The sequence below is a fragment of the Pinus tabuliformis genome, chromosome 6 (assembly GCF_031772625.1).
Source record: "Pinus tabuliformis cultivar Carrire ecotype Pingquan chromosome 6, CPIR1, whole genome shotgun sequence".
In the NCBI taxonomy this organism is placed as follows: Eukaryota; Viridiplantae; Streptophyta; class Pinopsida; order Pinales; family Pinaceae; genus Pinus; species Pinus tabuliformis.
Genome location: NC_142292.1, coordinates 1,072,603,865 through 1,072,630,305, shown reverse-complemented (window position 1 = coordinate 1,072,630,305; position 26,441 = coordinate 1,072,603,865). Strand labels below are relative to the sequence as shown.

At 38.6% G+C, this 26,441-nt stretch overlaps 1 pseudogene; it reads left to right on the top strand.

The window, feature by feature from the left end:
• Positions 1-3,417: 3,417 nt before the first annotated feature.
• On the top strand, positions 3,418-4,440 carry LOC149262637 (LRR receptor kinase SERK2 pseudogene; annotated as a pseudogene).
• The last annotated feature ends 22,001 nt before the right edge of the window (positions 4,441-26,441 follow it).

The following is a 26,441-nucleotide window of genomic DNA, read 5'->3' as shown; positions in this document are numbered from 1 at the left end:
TATATAGTATATTTGTATATCCAATATTTACATCTGGCAAGAAACATAAGTTGTTTCAAATTGTTCCCTATCTTGCTATGGTTACCATATCACTAGGGACACGCTAATATCTTTACCTGTGTCTTGCTATATTTCTTTTGTGGGTAGAGACGATCATAACATTGTCAAATGAAAATATGGAAATTCCAATTTGACTTCCATTCTTGGCCAACAATATTAGATGAATCAGCAACTGTGCCGGTCTCATACTTGTGTAATATGGGGTCGATTCCTACCCTACTACTACCACTATAACAGCTACCATTATAACTACTGGATGAACAGGGCCACCCCCCGCAGGTGTTCACAGGTAAATAATAGTGGATTTGAACATAAGACCTTTGTACTCACATTTACTTTACATTTTTACAAGCTTGGTAAGTGAACAACTAACAGTCTTTACAAATGAAGAATTCCAAGAGTGAACCTTTTCTTTTGTCTAAGCCATCCTTGACCTTGTTGGTTCAATTAATATTTCATGGTTTGCTTTTCTGTACCAATTTCTAGTTGTATTGGTATCAACTTAATTTCATCCATAATAGTGCCTTAGGTACGCATGTAGTTGAGATTGTGAGTGATCGAACAATAATCATGCCCTTAAAGTATAACATGAAGAACTACAACCAACAGTTAATATATCTCACCTGCATATAATGTTTGGAGGGATCAATCTTGATTCTCTGTAGCCCGTATATTCATAATGAATGTTACAGTTCTGTGGGAATTGACCAGATGAATACTGGATAATAGCTACAAATGCAAGACTGTAATCAGTATAACGATGCCTTGTATGATGAAGCAACAGTGAATGTTGGGATGGCATTTCTTAAATACAGAGTGGCCAACTTGGTCAACTACAAGTGGGTAAGTGGTTGATAATTAAAGTCTGGAAGTTCCTTGCCAATACCTGTCCAATTTTTTATTTAGGCTCATATATAGGTATGATGGAAAGAAGTTTGCGACGCCACTAGGTTTTTTTGGCTATTTCGACCTAAATATCTTACAAGAGTTGGTCAATCCATGACTGTGGTTTATTTGTCTTAGCCATAGTGAAAGAGTTATGTGCATATGAAGGAAACATTTCTGGTGATGATTGGGAAGCTATCTTGAAGAACCGAGTGACAGCATCTACAGTTGGAGAGATGAGAAACCAAATTTTAGAGATTATCAATGAGCTGTTTAGCGAGAAATGCAAAACTTGTTCTTGTTGATTTTGATGCCATTAAAGTGAAGTGCATTCATACAGTATTTGTGTCCTTTTTTTTGGGTTACCTTTTTCTGGTAAAGCATCTAACCGGTATAATTGATTATGTTCAACAATGTAGTTGCAATGTTTTAGCCCTGTACAAATGCATTCATGTTAAGCTGCTTCAAAATAACTGCCATTTGTTTTCTTAGGACGCTTATTGTCCTTTTACAACCCAAGATGTTGTGTGGAAAGGCAGCATGATAGATACTTCTAGCAAAAGTTGGCTTTGTGAGAATATTTATAAACCAGCAACTACTCTCATTAATTTCTTAGAATGTGATGCTTGATACATGAATGGATGGAAATAGTTATCTTTTATAGTCACTGATTATCTGTTTGTAGAAATGCATGACAGATAGGAAAACAACAATATAACTCTAAATATCTTGGCCCCACTACTTGAAATCAAAATATAGATCAGCTTAACCTTACAGCTCATGATCAAATTTCATAACCACTATGTGTCCTATTTTAGTCTACGTATTACAGTCATCCATCCCAGCAGATTGGGTTCAAGTGCCCTTCATTCCTGTCTTCAGTTAATCAGCAAAAAAAATAGAGCAAGCCCTTAAGCAGGTCCCACAGCAAACAATTCTCTTGTTTCCGACAAAACCTTGATTCCAGCTTGGATAACAAAAGGAGAGAAGATTTAGTGAACAAAGGGTCATCCTTGTATTCTTGACTGATTAAGGTTTCTTCCTGCAGTGTAAGTGGTGATTCCCTGAGATAATCTACTTTTGAGTTAAACTCTCTGAATATTTTTAATTTGTTTTTCAGTTTAACTATCTGTTGATGTGAGTGAAAGAGATAACATCAAAGAAATCTTTTATTTCCAATACTCTGTTCATGATGGGCCCAAGAGTCAAATTTTTGCTTTGGCAATTGGCTTAGCCAAGGACATCACTCATTTTGAATCTCCCAGAACTTGTAGTCTTTTGAATTCTTCGTCTTCAGTGGGTTTTCATTAAGATCCATACTGCATCACATTTTACTTTGTTGTTGGTTCCCAGGCCTGCATTTTACGTCAAATAAAATTCTAAGTAATGTGTATACTTTCAAGTGATTATTTTTTTTTGTGTGTTTCCATACATTCAATTCTTTAGATATTTTTTTTTTGTAAATCCTGAACTTTTCGAAACCTCCCTCTACCCTAACCTAGAGAACTTGTCGTACCTTATATATATATATATATATAGTTGGGGCACATCTTCAATTGTCCTTATGTCCATTATGCATAGTGTGTTTTTGATTTCCTTGGATGGTTTTATTTTCTGCTGTGTTTGAAGGAAGCTCAGGTGCAACATTGTACATCCAAATTTGGCGTTTAGCATGCCTTGTGTGCAAGTGGGTAATGACTGGATAGAGTTTTACATCCAGCTCCATTCCAAGGATTCATCCTCTCCATCACTACATAGCAATCATTTTGGCGTTGAGACCTGTGTTGTGTGCAAGTAAAATGACTTACGAGATGGGGTGTGGTGGCCACTGTTGTAATTGCTTTAACCGACAATTAGGTCAATCCCAATTCATTAAGTTTTGCAGCCAGAGCTTGTGTTCATCTTGACTGGTTTGCCGTACAACTTCTTTTGCCTTTAGAGGCGATTACTTAAAATCAGGATTACTGCTTCATGTTTCCTACATATATCATTCAACCGAATCCCCTTTTTCTAGTTTTACACCTGTTGTATTTTAAGGAAGCTCATTTATACTATAATTCAACCGTCTTAGAATTGTAGCCCTGTGTTGTATGAATGCATGAAATACCTCCATATGATTTCCTATTTTGGTCACTGGTTTATCCTTTACCAGTCATTAATTACTGGACTGAACCCAAATTTCCCTGCTCCAAATCCAGCATTCCTCAGGGATGCCTATGAGAATTACATCTACCCTTTGCCTCTGGGCCTCTGTTTTTTTTCCGGTAGAAATATTCAATGGAAATTATTGCGTTGTAACCGTTGATCAAAACTAAATAATTGAATTCTACACCTAGTTTATTTTAGACCATGTGGACAAATTACTGGGGTTACCCAAGTGTAGGCATTTAACAACAGAACGTGAAAGCAATAGAGGCTTTCAGAGGTGATGTGCGTACAAGAAAAATGATAAATAAAAACTAAATATTTTAAAACAATGGCAAAGTATATAAAGGAGTGCTGGCAGACAATACAAAGGTTACAGTGAAACGATTGACTGACTATCATAGCCCTGGTGGGGAGCAAGCATTTCTACGGGAGGCTGAGATGATCAGTGTGGCAATCCACCGCAACCTTCTGCGCTTGATATGATTTTGTGTTGCACCATCAGAGCGGCTTCTAGTCTATCCATATATGCAAAACCTTTGTGTTGCATATAGGCTAAGGGAGCTCAAACCTCCAGAAAAGCCATTAGACTAACCTGCTCGGAAAAATGTAGCCTTAGGTGCAGCCCGTGGTTTGGAGTACCTTCGTGAGCACTGCAATCCTAAAATCATTCATCAGGATGTGAAAGCTGCTAATGTCTTGTTAGATGAAGACTTCGAAGCTGTTGTTGGTGATTTTGGGCTAGCGAAATTGGTTAGGAAAACTCATGTTACAACTCAAGTCCATGGAACCGTGGGTCACATTGCTCCTGAATACTTATCAACTGGGAGATCCTCAGAGAGGACATATGTGTTTGGATATGGTATTACTCTTTTGGAGCTTGTCACTAGACAACGTGCTATAGATTTTTCACATATCGAGGAAGAGGATGACATTCTATTATTGGATCATGTTAAGAAGTTACAAAGAGAGATAAGATTAGATGCTATTGTAGATGAAAACCTAAAGCAGAACAATGATGTTAAAGAAGTTGAGGCAATGATTCAGGTAGCATTGTTGTGCACACAGACCTCACTGGAAGATCAACCCAAAATGACAGAAGTTGTGCGCATGTTGGAAGGAGAGGGTTTGGATGAACGTTGGGAAGAGTGGCAGCAGGTTGAAGTCATTCGTCGACAAGAATATGAACTAATGCCTCGAAGGTTTGAGTGGGCTGAGGATTTTGTATATAACTAGGATGCAATCGAACTCTCTGGTGGAAGATGATCAACATGGGCTTTGGTGTCTCATATTTTTGTAACTTGGAACATTTTACAGTTTTCTTCAAATATATCATTATTGGAACTGTAAAAGCGGTTTTTAAGGTCGTAAGATTTTATTTACCTATTCTTCCACTTTTGTAAGCAAGGTGTGACTGCTTGTTCAACGATACTCAAATGCATTTTAAATCCCTGCTTCATCAGTAGGAAATCTCCAATCATGCTGTTGTCCATTTGCAATCGTGTACATTAGATATTCACCTAGGTATCCTTGAACATCTGAATACCAGGAAAACCCTAACTTTCATTAACCAGGAGAGATCTGGATTATGATGAGGAAATTATATCCAACAATATTATAGTGTTTGTATTTATTATGGAATACTAATCTCCAAAGCTGGTTGTTTGAATTGGAATAATTCCTTGATGTAATGTGAAAAGATAAAATTAAATGTTTTTCCTTTCTAAGGGATCTCATTGTTTTGGGTGAGTGTCACTTCCAACGACCAGTTTACCCTGGTTGAGTTCAAATTTATTGGCTTATTTTCAAGAACGAAATGAAAATCATCCCACTCACTGGCTGTTCAGCTAAGTACTAATGGAAGCAAAACATTGTTATGCAACATAGGAAGTATGAACGGAATGATGAGAATAATTCCAAACAACACATGCCCTTATACAATATTATAAAGGTACCTACCATACTGGAGAGGGGTGCTCTTGTGACATGGCAGCCTATAGCCGTTTTCCCTTGTACAACATTTTTTTAGAATTATGCAAAGAGACAAAGTTGACCGTAGAAGATATGACAAGAATATGATGCTTTGGGAAAGCTTTTAAGAAAAGCCCCTGAATAGGAGGCTCACACAAGAAAGAGTATCCGAGGGCATCAAGATGATGCAGTTTTTGTTTGTATTTGGACACAAATTGTTGCTTGATGTACAATTCTTAGCTCCTGTTTTTGAGGCCTTAGTCACATGAACATAAATAAAGAAAGGATTGAAAGAGGGCAGTGTCCAAAATATAATGAAAACTCACTGTTTTTTTTTTTTTGTGGGATTTGAGTTCCTATGCTGGTTCTCCTAATCAAAATGCCTAACCAATTGACTAGTCTGTTTTTTTTTAATAATAAATATGCAATCTTCATTTATTTTTCATGTGGTACGTGTTACAAGGGTGTCATTTATAGTTTGAACAAAACAACATTGATTCTTGGACCTTAGTTTGATCAAATCAAATTTTAACCTTATGAAATTAAGTGTCATCTCTTGTGACTGGCATTTATTTACTGCGGTATCTTAGTGATATTGTATAAGTTATGTGTTGTGGCCATGCATAATATTATGGTGAAGATTTTATAAATTCATCTTCTCTTCTCCACAAACATTAATATGCATAAAATGCATAGATTTGTTGGATGGTGAATATTGTGGAATCATATTGATCTTATTCCAAAAATCTGTTTATGTTCAGTTTATGCTAATGTCTTCTTGGTTCTTGCATTAAAATAACCATGTAACCTCTTAGTTGTTTGGAAACATGGCTTATTATTATATAAATATAAACACAAAAATTTCAAAATCAACTCTACTTTAAAATCATCTTTAATATAGGCAATTATTCCATTTGTTTAATTATTTCTCATTTGACAGCTCATATTGTGAGCTGCATTATATATCATGAAATTGTTTTAGTACTAGTAAACAATGATTAAAAAAATTAAATAAAAAAAATGAACCCTTGATATGTAAAGGACATTTCTCTCAAATTACAAAAAAAAGGTATGAAAATCATGCTAGAAATAATTTCTGAAGTTTTGAGTCTTTTATTTTCAAGATTAACTAATTGGTTTGGAAGATGAAAAACCAAAAAATTGGAAGAGTGGGACTTTTATATTCAATAAGGTGTTAAAGAAATTATATGCATGAAACTTATACTAGCACCTTCTAGTGGAATTGATAGTGCATGAATCCGTTGCTTGCCATTATTTTGGTTTTGGTACCACCTTATAGCATATCCGGGTTCAAATGCTATTTTCCATGACGGACAGTTAAATCTGTTTCAACTCTAACTGTTATTAAGGGGTTCCACAAGGATGTCACATGAGCATTTATGATGCCCATTTTAACATAGATAGCCACCTATGTTAAGGTTCTATTTTGCAGTTCCATGTTATCTATGAACATTATGTACATTTGGTTGGACACGTGAAAATCAATTGATGGATTTGGTATTGATGATAGAAATGTTGGATGTATGACCAAATGTATGACTTACTTGGTTACAATTTATCTAGTGCATGACTTGTCAAAGTTATTGTTGCATCATATAGGCTTATATAGATATGATTTATCTAATCAATGACTTAGTGAAATTATGATTTATCTAATGTAAGATTTATTTCCAGTATGAACAACAAAAAATTGACACATGGACAGTGGGCCTAAATGTTTAAGATCATGTATCTATATCTATTTTGTGGTTATATATATGCATGGATGAGAACTAAACTACAGATTGGAAAGAACTGTATGATAACCAAGATCTACTATTCCATTGGGGAAGGTCGAGACGACCAATGAGGAAAGGTACGATTGTTAACGGGAAAAGTGTCTATTCAGAACGACCCTATCCCACTAAGGTGTGACAGTGACCTTAGAAACAAACAGGGAAAACTACTTTCGTATTCTTCTTTATGAACTATAAACGAAGAGGAATAGGATGAACCAACCTGTGTCTTGCGCTAGTCCTTTGATGCAATCTCTCTTCTCTTTGACAGCTTCCAGCTACGTGCTCCCTTACTTGCCGAGCTTCACCAAGTTCCTGTAAGATCACAGAAGAAGAAAATTACACAAAGACATGGATTTATATTCATAAATAGCTTAGGATCAGATTTAAGCTAAACATACAAATGTAACAAACATCAATGATACACAAGCATGTAGGAGAAACTCAAATAGTTTTATTGATATAACAAGAAGGTCCAGGAGGAGTTACAACCGATGATTCCTGATCCAGCATCAACCTCCCAGCATAGAATTCCCCTCTTCACCTCCAACAAAGCATAAATCACCCAATACTCTGATATCTATCTCAAAACCAACAACAATTCTCTGCAATGTACAAAATTCCAGCCTCTGGATCTCTGGGATGAGTGATCCATATATAGATGTATGCAAAGAGGATGATTCAGCTTATGATTTGACTAGTGTCTTCTCTCTGTCAGTTCTTGCTTCCACTTGGAGACTGAGAGCCTCTTACTCATCCTTGGTCGAACTCAGTGAGGCAAGTGTCAATGGGGAAGATTCTGGAAGCTTCCATTGTCTGTCCACCTCGCGGAATGACACTGCCATTTGTCATTTCCCGCTCAACGCACCCTGGTAGTGCATTTAGGTGCGTTGCAATGCACCTAGCTAGTGTACTTGGGTGCTATGCAACGCAGCTAGCTAGTGGAGCAGCTGAAATGATCCTGATTTGATTGATTCTGAGTAGTTTCTGGTGGAGAACTTCTGGGAGAAGCTGTAATTTTTTGACCTTGTTCCTTTAGGGGTCGGAACAACACTTTTAGGGACTTAGGATCCCTTGGTTTATGGACATTTCATGCTTAGAGCTGTAAGGCACAAAAATGTCTATAACAGTTGCCCCCTAAAGTATGAGGCCGTTTATCCGGTGAAATGCTTTATTAGGAGGATCCGAAGTTCTTTCAATGCTCGGACGAGACCTCTAATAAGATACAATACAATACATTATCTTCATACTGTTTTCATGATCTAGCTGAGGCGGGAATTCCCATCCTTAGCTTTATAAATTCATTTTCATGTGCATAGGACAGACAATCGTTTGATGGTAGACTGATGATTCTGATAGAGTCATCATCCTTTTGGTAGGATGATTATCTGTGCTGCAATGTTGTACATTTCAATGTCTTTATTTTCCTGAATATATATCGCAGCCCGGATGGATGAAACTAGATCCGGGGTCTTCAATCTCGTCCGATCTTCACTCGAAGTACAAGTCGATCCATGTGAGAAATGTTCTGAAGTCGAACATGGAAAGACATCGCTTGATTACCAGTCAATGATGTAAACTGTTAACAAGCGCGAGAGGAATCACCGATAATGATGATGACCCTCAAGGTACTGCAGTACAATTCACGTGGTGTGAATAAAGGACTTGGCATCGAACACCACGCAAAATCTTTCGGTCGAAAGTCATTGATGTATACCTGTCGCCGGAAGTGAGAAACTTGCCATTGAGGCATGCAAGCTTCAAAGTACTGAAGGGAGTGTTCCTAGATCAACTTCTTGGATAATGAGATGGTGTCGACAAGAAGCGACCCGTCAAAGGAGGGCCTTAATGAATCCCACATCAATGACACGGAACGGAGCAAATGATTTTGATGGAAGTGAAAATGATCTGATGATATATGGTTGAGGATGGCGGTCATGAAAGAATGAAGTATAATGTATGGTAGTGGATGGGACATGGGTGACTTCTCTGGATGACTTCTCTTGAACATATCGGCAACACTTATGTGATGGATTGGTAGCATTTACCCCAAATGTGGATGGTATGGCGTGACCATGGTGATGTGACCGGTGAATGAAATAACCCAACCCGACTCAGGCACGGAGTGGAAGTGTCATGTTCAAGAGCGACTTGCCACCAATAAATATTCTTTGAGTTTTCTTCCCAATTTTTCCCCAGTCATTGCTGACCAGTACCTCTTTATTTTTGTCAAGCTTGAGGAGGATAACATATGCTTGTTCTATAATTTTCCCTTCGGGCAAACCCATCGCTATGTTTTAACGAGCCTAGCGATAGTGAAACTCGTTCTCGTCTAAAGACAAGTTTGTCGCTATTAATCTTTTTAACGAGTTTAACGACAAAGAAAACTCGGTCCTTTTCATTTTTAGAGAGTCTAAAAAGGTACGTAAAGGTAACTCCAAAATTCCTTTTTCGTCATCTAATCCCTTAAGTCCGAAAAAGTATAAAACAATACAGAAGGGATGAATTTTCGATAGTTTTAACGAGTCGAACAAAACAAGCGCTCGATCTTTTTGTGCAATAATCCCTCAGGTCCAAAAAGATTAAAATCTAGAGGAGGGATAGCACTTCCTGTCGCTTTAACGAGATGGAAGGCCAAAACTCGACAATCTTTTCATATTTTACGAGTTAGTTGAAAAGAGCTTAAAGAAGACTCGTCTTTTGAGGAACGAGTGATAAAATGGGTAGCAGTTGATTCCAGGTAAGGGTTGGAATTTTCCAATCACGGCAGTGTCACAAGGATGGCTAGTGAAATCACTCTTCGCAGCTGTTCCTCAAAATGGGTAAACAATCAAATGGAGGTGAATGATCGCCCAATGGAAAAGTGGAGGTGACGGTGCAAACACGACCAAGGCTTTAATGGATGAAATGCTACATTCACGGTGGTTATTTACCGGGGACTAGTTCATTTTTTAACGAGCTTAAACGCGGGTGGAAACATTTGCTCATGTCTTATGTTTATTTTTTAACAAGCTTGAACTATGTGCTAAAACTGCTCGATGCGGGTTTATCTTTTAACGAACTTGAACCCTGCAGTAACACTGCTCGTGGTGGGTTTATTTTTTAACGAGCTTGAACCCTGCAGTAACACTGCTCGTGATAAGTTTGCATGCCTCCAGCATAATAATGCAACGTAAATCGAGGTGCATGCCCCCCAAGCTTCATTGCATTCAACTCGGTGGTTGGAATGAAGGTTTACCTTTGAGATTTGGAAAGGGGCTTTATTTCATTTTTTAATGAGGTTGACACCGTAAAAGAACTATCCTCATGACTCCTTGTTTCATTTTTTAACGAGGTCGACACGAGATAAGAACCGTCCTCGGAATCCACCGAATTTACAGTATTTGATAGAAAATCAAAAACTGATGGATGATTAAGGTTGTTGGGATAATCTTCATGGTAATCCGGAAGATGGGAGCGATGGTGGTAATCTTCCCATGGTGCCTCTCCTATCATCATTGATTGAATGATTCCTTCGTCTGTAGAATGTACATGCGACCAAGGATCCGAAGAGGTACCATATTCCTTAGACCTATCTATCCAAACACTCGATGAGCGTTGATTTGGGTTCGCCCCCCCAAGCCAAGAAAATTGATTGCTACAATATTTCTAAAATGGTGATGATCCATGCTGACAAAATGTTTATGAATCTTCTGAATCCATTAGATATAGAAGATTTCATATTGTAGGTTTCCACTGTGGCCACTTCCGCCAAATTACTCGGAGGCGGTAGGGCAAAAGTACCCATTAAGGCAGGGTCTTTTAGGAGGCCTACTCCAATATTTTGAAGCGAATGATTGCTTCCATGGATCATTGGAATTCTTCCCGTAACTTGTGAACTATTGGGGATAAATGTTTGTTGGTCGACGATTGTAATTCCTCCTTGAAAGGGAAATGCAATCTTCCTGAAGTAGGTCGACACAACTGCGGCCATGGCATATATCCAAGGCCTTCCCAGTAGGATGTTGTAATCGAGGTTTCCGTCGATTACTTCAACATCAACTTCTACTGTTTTGCCCCCCAGTTCAACTTGCAAGTTACTTAAAATCCCGTATGGAGTGTATGATCGTCCATCAAATGCTTTTAACATTGTTGATGATCGCGACAAGGGTGGTGAGCCTAAATTTTTCCAGCAACTCATCGACATAATACATGTGGATGCCCCCTCATCAATAATTGTTCGATAAACAGTTTTGTTGAGGGCTTTCACTTGAATAAGGAAAGCTAGTTGAGCTGGTAGCTGAGGGTCATATCCTTTATGATCAAAGGCCACAAGATTGGAATCCATTGGGTCAATCCCACCTATTGCTGATAATAAATCTTGCTCTTGGGAGGGGCAATTTTGCGGTACCTCAAGTGTCGACATAGTGGACGGCGATTGGGCCAGGTCCTCTATTATATTATAATTCTGTGCTACTTTTGCATGAGGATTAAATGTCGATTTTTGTACTACTCCCTTTGGTGACTTTATCATTGGTTGAGGGATGATGGGTGGCACAACTTCGGTCAAAGTTGTTGTCGAACTACTAGGTTGCTCATTAGCCTTGTTATTCGACAGCTGTGGATTCCCGTAATCTTTATTCCTTGTCAAAGCATCATTTTTCTGCTTTGATATAGACAACATAATCACTTGGGATCGGGAAGCATTTTGATTAGCAACCAGTTTGGTTCCTGGGTTTGGAAACGGATCAGTCAATACTGCTGAGGTTTTTGAACTCTTAAAGAGTTTCTTAACTTCAGCTTTATGTGGACAATATCTCGTCTGATGATCCTCATCACATATATGACACCCCGTAGGGGGTTTCCTTTGCCCAGAAGGGTTTGTAGAAGGTTTTTCAGGAGATGACTCATCCTGCTTCTTTTTTCTCCCTTTCTTTTTCTTCTTGCCCCCTGGTTGCTTCAGTTGTTTGCCCTTGTCGGTCGACACGACATTTACTTCCGAGGCAAGAAGTTCCTCATTTGCATTTTGACTTGAAATCTTATGGGCCTCTTTAGATGTAGCCTTTGTCGATTTCGTGTCTGTCGCGCCAATCACGCCATCACCAGCATGAGAGTCATTGTTTGATTTAGGAGGAGGAGGAACTGAGAATTCCGGTCTAGGGGCGTCAGGTATTTTATCGTAGAGTGTGCCGAACTGAGTGTAAATCAAGTCCAAATATTGCGCACGAGCGATAACTTGCTCTTCTCTGACGACTCCCCCTTTTTACACATCTTCCGTGATGGAAGGCAGTAATGACTTGATAAACCATTCAGCTAAGAGCTGATCGGGGACGTACGTTTTTACCATTCTATGATGACGTCGCCATTCATGTATATGATCAGATATGTGAGTGGCCGTCGTTTGTTTGAAGTTGGTAAGAAGTTAGATTCCCGTTTCGTACCTTATCGATAACTGAAAATGGGTTAAAAAGGTTGTGGCTAGGGTACTGATGTTGTCGAATGAAGCTCTAGGCAATTCGATATACCATTTTTCTGCCAGACCAGTTAACATCCTCTGAAAAAGGCGAAGCCTAATCGAATCATCATTTAGGGTGTTTGATGAACACCACAGATGAAAGGTCATCACATGATTCGATGGATCTTCACCCGGATTTCCATTAAATTTAGGAATATCTTACGGAAGTTTATGCGGAATCGCTGCCCACCAAGGGGCATAAGCAATTGGATCATTCGTCAGCCGGTTTAGATCTAGTAATTCTAGAGTTGCTACAAAGGGCAACTGTTGATTCAAGTTAGGCGAAGCATACCCAGGATAAGATGGAATCGCCTGAGCAGTAGGTCTTTGCATACTAGCATAATGTATTTGATGCTGGCAACTTTGACAAGGTTGATGGGCACAACCATTATAGTATGGTTGTTGATAACTGCTTTGGAAATGCAGTTTCCCATTACTTACAAAGACTTGTTGCTCAGGTCCTTGATATGATTGCTGGAATGGCGGTTGTTGAGATTGAACCAGCCCTGTTGTTGGACCATTTGCTGTTGTCCAATACTGGATGATTGACCAAGATGAGAAGTCATAGTACTTGTTTGAGCCTGAGTCGCTCCAGATAAGGAGGCACTAACCTGAGGTTGTGATTGAGTCGTTGAGACAAGAGGCTGTTGCATCGCAACCTGAGAAACTTGGGGTTGACATACAACAGGTAGCGCTTGTACTTGCGACGCAGTCACTGTAGCAGGTATAGTGGGAATATTTGACACAGGGTGGACTGGTTGTATTGAATATACAACCCTTGGTTGCTGAGGCAGTATTGGTACCCAACCGCTGGATGTAATTCCAGTTTGACCTGAACTTTGTTATAAACTCCCATATGGTTGTTCTCCGGGAGGGAACAATGAAAAAGCATACTGCCTTCCATATGGTGGCAATCCAGTACTTAAAGGGTAGATTGGCCTTTGAAGACACGTTGGATCAATTTGTTGAGTTTCAACATAAGAAATACCAGATGATAATCCGGATGAAGAAATAGGAACTAACCATGTTGTCGAAACAGTCCCTGATTGGACTCCGGCTTGTTGTTGATAACTTGCCGGGGCAGATGGTATACCATCGAACATCGTTGGAGTAGGAGTAGGAGGGTGTGCCACTGCTGTATCGGACGACACAGTCCTGGATGTCGACGGTTGTTCAGACATATCTAGCCTATCCAAAATATTTTCTAGCGATTCTACAAGAACTTGCGATGAAGGGAGACTAACTTCGAAGACCAACGAGGGAAAGGTGATGATTATTCCGTTTAAAATAAATTTTAGACGCTTTGACACAACTTGTTTTTTCAATTTTTAAGAGTCGAGAAAAAACAAAAGATGACTCTAGTCTCCTTCGATTTTTAATGAGCCTGAAGTGACAAGTGCTCGGATGGACCTTTTCCATTAAGGAGTCTGAAAAGGAACGAAAGGGACTGCTCTAGAGATCTAGGTAGAGGGAGTACCAAACCAATCGCAAAACTGCAGAATACTTTTTATGGTACGGTAGTCAATCTTCCCGAATGCTGTGTTCGGTGCATTGCGATTAGTAGGGCGGCCGACACGGCTTCCTATGGATAAAAGGTTTTAAGCCTATAGGGGTCTCCCAATATATACTCGACGGTACGTGGGAGCACAAGTCCGTACTGGCACTTATCGTCTCAAAGTGGAGGAATCACCCAACCATCAGTGAGGACAACAGTTACCAAGCTTTACGACACCGGAATACGTCTCTAGCCTAGACCTCTAAATGTTGTGCGTTAAGTTCCAAAGCATTGTTATATTCATTCAATTTATTTTAAGTTGATCTTTCTTATGAAGTTTGCCTTTTGGGTTCACCACGAGATGTAGATGTAATTCCTAAAATGCAATCTAAAGATGATAAGCAAACTTTTATCTCTTTTCAGCAATGAAAATCCTAGCTACAAAGGGAAAAGCAAGACACAATCTTTTCTCAAAGAGCAAAGAGTACACTGTAAATGCACTTTTCCTAAATCAAGCCAAACAGACTCTCAATATGCAAATGCAAGTGTGCATGTATTTGTTTTTCACTTTCTTAATATTGATGCCTAAAAAGAAATTTGATGTACAAATCTGAATTCGCTTTCAAGTGACAAACACAAACAAGCTTGTTTTCGAAATCAAAAGGTAGAGATGATTACGAAACTTTATGATCTTGAAATAAATACTCGTTTCGACACTAGAAAGTGACAAATTCAAACCAAAGGCAAAAGTAAAAGCATAATCGACTGTCAACAGCAAATAAACTTTCTCCTAAGATCAAAATCGACACTTACGACAGATCTAAATCAAAGGACGACAGTATGACTATTCTACTTTTTCAATGGAAAACTGTAAATGATGTAACAAACACACAAAAACATCTACAGTCTTTTTGTACAAAGGAGGCGGAATTAAGGCAAAGAAAAGGGGTTTTTAAACAGACACATACACTGATCACAGGCCGCAAAAATCAGAGACAAAACTGAAAAAATGAAGAAAAGAACCTTAGCTGCACAAGGCTAGGCTGATCAAGGCACCTGTTACACAGAGAAACTGGATTGCAGCGCAGGTAGCCCTCTCAGGAACTGCGTTGAAATGCAGAATCTCTTCACAGAGCCTGCGCTGGGGCAGAAACGAGAATTCTATCCAGGTTCTGGGTCACGGTTTGTAGTTTAATCTATGGTTTTTGGCCGAGTAAAAGAAATCAGTAATGCACAATCAGAGGGTAGATTTAAAAGAGGTCTAAGAGCTATCACAAAGGGTAATCAGATCATTTTTGAATCAGCTATTGAAATCATAAACAAATCCAGTGAAAGGATTGAAGTAGCAGATGTCTACTTTTCATTTGATAATGGCAAATGCAGTTCGATTGCTACTTCTCAGTTTATGAAACAAACAACAAGAGAAACACAAACAAACTAACTAGACACCATCCCCAGCGGATTCGCCATTTTTTTAACGGGAAAAGTGTCTATTCAGAACAACCCTATCCCACTAAGGTGTGACAGTGACCTTAGAAACAAACAGGGAAAACTACTTTCGTATTCTTCTTTATGAACTATAAACGAAGAGGAATAGGATGAACCAACCTGTGTCTTGCGCTAGTCCTTTGATCCAATCTCTCTTCTCTTTGACAGCTTCCAGCTACCTGCTTCCTTACTTGCCCAGCTTCACCAAGTTCCTGTAAGATCACAGAAGAAGAAAACTACACAAAGACATGGATTTATATTCATAAATAGCTTAGGATCAGATTTAAGCTAAACATACAAATGTAACAAACATCAATGATACACAAGCATGTAGGAGAAACAAATAGTTTTATTGATATAACAAGAAGGTCCGGGAGGAGTTACAACCGATGATTCCTGATCCAGCATCAACCTCCCATTATAGAAGTCCCCTCTTCACCTCCAACAAAGCATAAATCACCCAATACTCTGATATCTATCTCAAAACCAACAACAATTCTCTGCAATGTACAAAATTCCAGCCTCTGGATCTCTGGGATGAGTGATCCATATATAGATGCATGCAAAGAGGATGAGTCAGCTTATGATTTGACTAGTGTCTTCTCTCTGTTAGTTCTTGCTTCCACTTGGAGACTGAGAGCCTCTTACTCATCCTTGGTCGAACTCAGTGAGGCAAGTGTCATTGGGGAAGATTCTGGAAGCTTACATTGTCTGTCCACCTCGCGGAATGACACTGCCATTTGTCATTTCCCGCTCAACGCACCCTGGTAGTGCATTTAGGTGCGTTGCAACGCACCTAGCTAGTGTACTTGGGTGCTATGCAACGCAGCTAGCTAGTGAAGCAGCTGAAATGATCCTGATTTGACTGATTCTGAGCAGTTTCTGGTGGAGAACTTCTGGGAGAAGCTGTATTTGTTGACCTTGTTCCTTTAGGGGTTGGAACAACACTTTTAGGGACTTAGGATCCCTTGGTTTATGGACATTTCATGCTTAGATTTGTAAGGCACAAAAATGTCTATAACAACGATGTACATTGTTCTATTACATTTGGTATCTACTTGATATGCACTCTTATGACATGAGTAAAATGCAAATGACAGGTGGCAAGACGACCTGACTGGATTATTCGATGACAAGTCCAACCAGCGCTATAGTGTGGTCCATGTTAGGGCGTTGAGCCTAGTTCTGAAGGAGGGGTGGAGGCATTTCCCACCGTGTATCCTCCGAAACCTGGAATCGTGGGAGGGCAGTGGTGGACACGCTCCCCTCTACGTGTGATGACGATTGCCAGTTGCCTGCTGGGGAAGTTAGGTCGATGTATTCGATGCTTCCACCATGTCGGTTTTATCAGTGGTTAGTGTGGCCATTGCCACTGATAAAGCAACAGAAGACAGATAGGGTGGGGACGGAAGTAGGTCAGGATGGATAGGAAGATATAGATCAGTTGGAGACTCTTGATGGGGAGAAATGTCATTGTCGGACTTATCCAATTTTATTGCTATAACTCTCTCTGGTTGCTATGCTTTCAAACTCCTTGCATATTTTCATTCTAACTTCGGGACGAAGTTTTCTGAAGGAGGGGTGTATGTAATGCCCCACTTAAATCTTATCCTACAAATTTTGTTAATGTTTACATTATCTGAAAATATTGAGAAATATTGGTCTAATATAAAATTCATGATTTCCATTATTCAAATTCCCCACTTACCTTCTCAAATTGAATATTAGGTAGGATATGGTCTCCTTCCATTATTTCAAAATATATGTATTCATTTCACATTACCCAATGTACCCTCACATTTACTAAGGAGAAGACATAGTCCTCTCCATGTAATTACATCTCACATTCCCCAATGTACCCTCACATTTACTAAGGACAAGACATGGTCCTCTCCATGTAATTACATCTCACATTCCCCAATGTACCCTCACATTTACTTGGGAGAAGACGTAGTCCTCTCCATTCAATTATCAATATATATATATTCACCTCACATTCCCAAATGTACTTTTCAGATTTACTTGGGAGAAGACATGATCCTTTCCCATTAAATTCTCAATTTTATATTCATGTCACATTTCCAAATGTACTCCTAGCTTACTTGGGAGAAAAGAAGTCAACTGTAAGGATGGATGAGAAGTTAATGACATTAATGAGAGGTGGTTGAGATGGAGAAGGGAAGGAAGAAAGGGGAGGTTGGGGGTCTTGCTTATGACTGTGGGGGTTGGTTGTGATTGTTTGGACTTGTTGTGTTTTTGGAGACCTTAGGAACCCATGGAGGTTTCTTGGGTTTGAGAGGAAGAAAGTATTATTATCTGGTTTTGCACATTCTTCTTGAGGACACACTATATCTGGTTGGACTTGGGCATGGAGGGCTAGGGAACCTGTGAAGGTTTCCTGGGCTAGGAATTTATTTCCTAGTTGGTTGGGAGGTAAATACGGTTGGTTCGGTGAGAAGGAGCGTTCAGCTGGAGCTATAAGACAAAGGTATCATCATCAACCACCGGAACAAGTATTTTTCCATGGACTACTATTCTTAAGTTGATATCAATGGAATCCTCACCTTAATTTATGTTGCTTATGATAAAATGATAAGATGTTAAATGTTTAAAGCTATGTAAGAAGTTCAGTAAGCTCCTTTTATTACTTTTAAATCAGCAGGAAAATAGATCTGTTAGTGTATAATAGATTGAGGCTCTCATAATAGGAATTAGGCCCTTACAAAACAACTACACAAAAAGACAATTGTTGGAAAGGAGACAAAGGACCCCGCCAGCACAAGCAAGGGTCTGAGTAAGAATGTAAAGGGGAGTCCTTCTTGCACTAGTGCAAAAAGGAAACAACCTAACAAATCAAAAGAAGAAAGGGCCCCATCTCCAAATAAGAAGACAACTAGTGCACCTATTGAAGGGACTCCTTCTACACCATCAATACAGGCACAGACCCCCAAAGAAGACAACCTGCCAATCCTTACGGATGCAGTAAAATTTGTAGAGGTCGAAAATGACACTCTGTTGGATTAAAAGGCCCCGGAAAAAGAATAAAGAATATGGTGTAGGAAAATAACCACAATCCCCATAGGACGTTGAATCCCCTTCTGCACCAGTGCAAGAAGAAGAACCAGAAAAAGAAGAACTAGTGCAAGAAGAAGAACCAGAAGAAGAAGAACCAGTGCAAGAAGAAGAACCAGAAGAAGAAGAACCAAAAGAAGAAGAATTGCCTAATGTAACCATGAGGGATATTGAGGTCACTGAGGAAGACACAGCCCCTGTCGAGACAGAAGAAGGAAGAGGTTTGGTAACTCCTGCTGCTCAGATAGTTGAACTAGAGCTTCATCTACAGAACTTAGAACAGCTCATAGCTAAAGTGCAAGAGGATAAAGAACATAGTAAAGAAGAATTAACTACGGAGATCTAGAAAAAGAAAGGAGAAGTTAGAGTTTGGAAGTACCTAGCTGCGCAATGTTTCAAGCGACTTAAAAAGGTGACAAAGAAACTAAAGAACATCAGAAAGAAGAAGTCTGAAACATTGCAGCTTGATGTCAGTATGCCAGAGCAGGATTGAGCTGGAATGGTCAAAGTTTTGAAGGTTTTTTGCAAAGGTAAAGAGTTGTGTGAGGACACACAACAGCTTAGGGATGTGAGGATGTTAGCCCCTAATTTGCTCTCTTTTTTCCATTTTCCCCTTCCTAAATCATAACTGTTTACCGTTGTTTTACCTCTTTTATACACCCTCATCTTGCACTAGTCCAAGCACAGTGACATATTTCGTATAAACTTTATTTCTCATACTTTAATTTAACTTAGCATTAATTAATCATTTATTACATGATTTTTTTCTTTTAACCACTATTTGTAACTTATCGATATCTCCAATGTTTATTTGGTAGTTAGAGTACCTACCGTGACTGTTGATCCTAGTGCAATATTGGATCTTGCACCGTTGCCAGCACAACAAATCCTTGTAGTAGATATGAACCTCCTTGATCACCACCTTGTTTTGAGTAGCTTCAACCACGACAACAAGATCGATCCAAAGGCAGCTGAGATCGAATCGCCTCATTTTGAGCAGCTTCAACCACGACAACAAGATCGATCCAAAGGCAGCCGAGATCGAATTTGTGAAAGACGAAAGTTGGAGATTGGCTACGACCAGTTTTGCTAACTGTCTAATTTCGAAGGCCAAAAAGCTAAATTCTGTTTTTGGTTATGTAATCGGTTGAATGATCTATATAATGTAGAATGTAAATATGACTAAGGGAATTTTTTGATAGAACAGAGACACAACCAGAGAGGCATTAACAAGTTGTTGTATTTTGTTATCGCCCAAATCTGGGCTGGACGATGTATTAAGGTATGTACTTGCCTCAGTGAATTAGTAAAAGGGAGCTCCACCTCATGTTTCACAAATCGTGTTTCTGTATTTGAGCCGATGAATTGATTAAAGTAATGAGGAGTGTTTTTATTTAAATGGGAAACGCACTGGTTGGCTAGGGCCCAGCCAACCAAGCACGTTTACCCCATTTCCTGTTTTCCTGCAATTTGTGTTTACATTGTCAAGTATGATTTAATTTTAAGCACATGCATTCCTGTCTGAGTGAGAGTGGATCCGTTGTGTGAAGTAGATAAATTCCATTTCCTGCACTTTTTCAGATTGCTTTTCCTCCGCCTGGTCCAAGCAGGAGAAATAACCTTGCACCAGTGCACGTTGGTGTGATATCTCCTTTTCTGCAATTATGTTTGGTTGGTTTTCCCCGCCTGGTCCAAGCAGGAGAAATGAACCTGCACCAGTGCAAGTTGGTGTGATGCAGCGAGCCTTCTTAGTCTACTTCCTACAATCTTCTTTCTTTCATTAAAAACTTATGATAGGATAAATGTATATTTATTGTTTCTTTATTCCTTCACTCTATTAAGATCAAACCCATTCACTTTTTATGTGTACAATTTGATTTAACAACACTTGCAATAATTAAGCACTCATTTTAAGAATTAAAGCTAAGTGGAGGAAGCTCTAATCCAGTGCAAGAACTAGTTTCTTGCCACGTGATCTGAGTGCTTTGAACCTGGAAAAGTTCAAGCCCTTGCAGGAAGTAAAAATCCTTTTGTAAAGACACCATTTATACCTTTTGCATAAATCTCTGTTCCTGCACAAGTGTAAGCAAATTGCGATAGTACAGGACAGGTTATTTCAAGAAGGAAACCTTTAAAGGAGCAAGTTTAAGGGCCCATCTGATGAGACTGCTAAGTGTCTCTGCTAAAGAAAAACACACACTCAGTAGTTAAACAATAATTAGCTAGAGTGATTTCCCTTTATCTTTAATTCCCTCTTGAAAACGCATTCTTCCTTGTTCCAGTCTTAGATTATTTTGATGGTTCAAGTTGCCTTTTTCTCTTTTTAATTTGATTCTGCAATCTTTCCTTTAAAGAAAGTAGGCATTTATAATAGGAAGATTCATACCATCTCTGGCATTGCCTCTGCTTTGTCTCTAAGTTTACGAATCCCCGGGGTTGACAAATTAAGTGTTGAGGAGTTTGCTTAAGTGTAATTCCTACACCCAAAATTAGGTTGGTTGGTTACACCGACACTGATTGGGCAGGAAGTGTCAATCATAGAAAGAGCACATCGAGTTATTTTTTCATTTGGTTTCTAGAGCTATTTCATGGGCCTCCAAGAAGCAGCCGATAGTTTCATTGTCAAGAGTAGAAGCTCAATATGTCGCCGCAACAGAAGCAGTGTGTCAGGTAGTTTGGATGAGAAGGATGTTGAGGGATCTTCACCGCGACCAAGAGGGGGCCGACAACTATTTTCTGCGATAACACATACGCCATTTTATTATCAAAGAATTCCATTTTTCACAAGAGGACCAAGCATATTGATGCTAAATATCATTTTATTAGAGAGTTTATTGACAATGATGAAATTATGTTGCAGCACTACAGTTTAAAGGAACAGTTTGTTGATATTTTCACAAAGCCATTGGCACGTGAAATTTTTGTTTATCTTAGAGATTGTTTGGCAATTGTCAATGGCGGCAGTTGTTATTAAGGGGAGGTGTTGGAAACATTAATTCCAACCACCTCCTTAAACACACTGACAAACACCATGCTTTCCTAGTCAACCACTACATGGCTGCGATTTTGTTTCCAGGCGAAAGGACTGAAGTCAGAGCAGAAGTACACCGCTGACCATTCCGAAACACAACAGAGAAGTTAAGGCATTTAATGAAGTTTATTAAATAGATATGGGTAAAAATTCACTCCACCACTCTTGCCCACACTCCAAACACGTACAAGTTCAGAAAACCAATTACTAAGTAAAATTGCCCATGTTGTGTGTTAAATATTTTTTTGTCATGTAATTAATGTCAAATTTGTATGTTAAGATAAATATGGATGTAAAAATCATTTTTTATGTTGCACAAGTTAGGTAGCGAGATTCTATGAGGTAGTGAGGAGAAAATAGTGGAGGAAATATTAGTGGGCATGTGAAAATAGTTTTACAGAGTTTTACATAAGTTTACTCCGCAAAATCGCAGTAAGTTTGTTGTGTTTTTCACTTGGAGCTGCAGCCTCCATTTATCACGTGAATGTATTTCTTTATGTTTTAACATATAATATAAAGTGTGGCTAGTTGCATTATGGCATTAATCCTTCACAAGTAGATTTACGATAACCTCCTTTCATTTTTTTTACTCTGTTTTTCTGTGAGTTATTTCCTGCGTTTAATTAAGTCTATGTATGGTTGCGATTTCCTCGCCGCAACTTGTAAAATTTATTTTTTAATTAAGTTCCTGCGTGGTTGCGATATCCACTCCGAAACCAATTTCCGAGCCAGTTGACTTTGACGCAACCCATTTGAGAGTGAAGACTCCTCTCTTCTGCCTCCTCGTAAAATTTATTTTTTCTAACACAAATGGATAGCTTGTCGATGACTGAATCTAGCTCCTCGATGGGAAGCATTCTATTATCACCAGTAATGTTCAATGCACCTTGAACCCGCACCTGTTAGCATTTTCCTTTCCTTGTGATTTTCGATTTGATGTGAGGATTAGTGTGTGGTCATTGGTCATTCTCTTTCACTAGTTTTCATTATGTGCTCAATCATAAGGACTCTCACCACCAACTAAATAACTATAGGATTATCTTATTGGTAGGCCTCCTGAAGATGCATGCTCAGGTCAACTTCAACAACACTATTATTCATTGTACATGGTTTAAAATTACAATTTTTCATTCCGTAAATGTATTTTCGAATCGAATAAATTCTTAAGTCAGAATCCTTAGTTGTGATGGAAAGGGATAGAGCTAAAAATGCATGAAAACATATAAATTGGTCCATATTCTACTTCTCTAGACAACACTGCATTAAAATTAAACTCATTGCATGTTGCATCCTAAGGAAAACAATTTAACCAAAAAAAACACCTGAGGTCTGCAACCCTTGTTGCATATGAAATGGAAACAAAGGCCTCCCTCTGTACGGATGGTATTTAAATAAAGCAAGTATCGTTAGAACAATCTATATATATGAAAATGCCTCAGAATCCATGTGGAAGGGCGATATTTCCACAACAGGTTTGTTACAATGGTAAGGTGATAGGTAGACTACTTCTAAATCTTCCATCGAACCTTCCTGGGCGACATATAAAAAGAAAAAAAGCATGACCTATTAACACTTCAAATATGCCTTTGTCCCTTGAACCGATACCGAGGAGGTCAACCTTTGACTAACTAACTAAACTTGTGAATACATGTCCACAAAGTGCAGAAAAGGACAACCACATGGTCAGAGAAAATGAAACTTGTAATGATTCCTTTGACAAAGACAACCATGTTGTGAGAGACTTTAAAGCCACAACATAAACAATTGTTTCAGGATTTGTTTCATCCTCTAGAAAATATCAAAGAATAGTTTCCTATGTGCTTTGCTTGCCCTGGCATGTCTGCCCCCAAAGATGTCCAAAGATGCCGGGAGAGCCTTTCAACTTTGGAGGTCACGAAATAATTGGTTTCATTCACAGGACATAATAATGAAGGGAATGGACCGATATATTGTGATGTAGAAATGCATAAAATTTATCTATGGCTAGAGTCCCATTTACATATGCACCGAATGCGACAGTAACGCTAGTAATGAAAAGAATTTTATCACGATCTGTATGTTTCTCTTGATCTTTTATACGGTTTCTTATGGTTTGTACATAAGCCTTTTTTTTCCTTCAATGTTTGTATAACACTAGTGCAATATCTGTCATTGTCCTTGTAATTTAGAAGGAAGAGTATTTGGTAGGAGCATTTATTTACATCCAACCAGCGTTAATCAAAACCCCTCTATGCTATTAAATCTTTGTCTGGAGGATCTCTATCCTGCATAAGTGCATTATAAATCTATCTCAATTTGTTGCCAATAGATCGGCTTATGGAGGGTCTCATGTCTAAATATTTAGAGAAATCTATTTAGATGGAAAAATTTCACATTGTTCCATTTTAATTAGTCAGCATAGATGCATACAAGCAGTATGGTATCAGATACCACAAAGGTTGTTTGTGTCTTTACTGAATCCATAGGCCCTAAAGAATATTTTACTCTTTGCTTAATCTAAGAGCCTCGTTGTTCATGCAGGTGGTCAAAAAAATTGGTAGCTCCAATCACTTTGGGCACTTTTCCTCTAGAGCTCCATTCTCCATGGGCACTCTCTATTGATAATTCGCAGTAGTAATCTAGATCTATGTAGGTTTCTTCAATTTGTCTGTGGAAATCGGATTTTTCTATTCATTAGCATAGCCAGATGTTTCAAATGTTTTCTTTTTTGATGCATAACTTATTTTAAGAATAAATTTATATCAATTTCTTACACATTTTCCGTCTTTATGAGTAAATCATCAGAAGTAAATCTTTATTGCAAAGATCATATTCACAAGCAATAAAAATTGTTGCTTAAACTAATAGAAGAAAAAAACTCATTGTACATAATGGATGCACCAAACTTGTTGGAAGAGTAATTTGTTTGCATCTGCATGCTATGGTTATCTAATACTCAAACATTTATAGAGTCTTTTATACAGACATTAGTGTGGGAGGAAGTATGTTGGATTTATAGAGTCTTTGGCAGTAGGATGCTTGGCAGTTGGGGTGCAAGAGACATAACAACACTATTGAACAACCTTATCTTATGTTTAAGAACAAAAGTACCAGAAGGAAATGACTTTTTTGTACATAGCCACTACCTCCTTTGTTTTAGCCTTTAATTACTTCCTATGAATATGCTAGGAGGAACTCTAATTAAGGGAAATAAACTCAAATTGGTAGGGGGTTACTTAGGATTATAAGGGTTACTATCGTTACAGTTGTATTGATTGGTACTATTTATTTTGTTGGCTATTTTAAGGTCTGGAAGTCATGACTGAGATTAGGTCTATTTGTTAAAGATTTTTTAGAATAAGTTGTTGCTGGCTTATTTTAAATTGATATTGTTGAGTTGCTTGAGGGTTTACTGAGGCTCATAGGCTAGTTAGTAAATTGTGGTTTACTAGTTGAGGTTTGTAACTAGTTTGTAACTAGTTGAGAGCTCGCTATAAGGTTAAGACTGTGACTATGTCATTCGGCCCACACCCTTGTCCTAGGTAGGGTAAACTATTAGCTATTTTCTCAAATAAAATTAAATAAACCACTATAGTTGCTATGGAATAATTAGTTTTATTTTTATTTTTGTTGTATATAGGTTGTAGGTAGGAGCAACAATAACAACAAATTCAAGATGATGTGCACATTGAAAAATATTATGTTTCATTACAGTCAAAGAAGCCTCGGCTTACAAAAAAATCCTAGTTGACTTTGCCTTGGCATCAGGTATGGAAGTCAATCTCTCCAAATCTAAAATATTTTTCTTTAATACTAACATTGCCATTCAGAGAAATATCTCCAGAATCCTAGGTTTCCAAAGGGATTCTCTACCTTCAAAATATTTGGGAATTCCCCTCACATCTAAACCACTGCACAAAAGTATTTGGGAACCGGTGCTCAACAAGATACAAGACAAATTTAAAAAATGGACTATCAGATCGTTGAACCTTGCTAGCAGATTGATTCTGGTCAAGGCCATTCTGCAATCTATCCCTGTGTTCTTTTTATCAGCAAACCCAAGAGTCACGGGGGCCTAGGCTTAGATGATTAGGAGACTCTAAGCAAAGTTTTGGGAGCCAAGCTCTAGTGGAGATGGGTTAAAGAACCTGAAGCTCAGTGGGCCATGACCTGGAAGGAAAAATATGCAAGCTCATGGAAAAACAATATCTTATAAGAATGCCAGGGAACATAAAAGGCTCCTACATCTGGAATAAAGCCTGGGAAAACAGAAGCCTAGTTCAAAACAACAGTTTCTGGGAGATTAGAGAAGGAGACCTAGCTCTCTTCTGGGAAGATAAATGGCAACAAGAACCAATGCTACTAAAAGAGGATTTTATGAGCCTCAAACAAGAAACTGACTCCCAAGGATTAATCAAAGTTAAAGATTTCTGGAATCTTCCTCATGACACTGGAAAATGGAGAAACTGGAGAATCATAGACTGTAGAGATGAGAGTCCTATTAAAACAAAAATAGAGGCACTTATGGATATTTTAAAACAAAGGAAAATCTTGTTATCAGAGGGACAAGATCAGTTAATATGGGGCCTCAATAAAGAAGGCACCTTTAATCTTAGGGAAGCAAAGAGGATTATCATGAACCTTGATTCCTGCATTCCAGACAAATCCTGGCAACAACTTTGGAGCCATCAAGGGTGGATCAAGATCAAGTTATTTATGTGGTTAGTCCATCACAAGAAAATCTTAACTTGGGACAATATCAGAAAAAGGGGAGTTATTGGGACCTCTAGATGTTAGCTATGTGAAACCCAAGAGGAAACAATGGAACGCATTCTCAACAGCTGCACATTCACCACCTGGTTGTGGGATTCCTTTGCCACAATTTTCCATCAGGCAGACAAAGATAAAGAAAGTATTATTAACACCCTAAACAAGTGGAGAAGGAACTTTTCATAAAATGAGCTCCTTAATTTAGCCTAGGCCTTCACGCCAAGCTTCATTATCTGGAATGTTTAGAAACAAAGA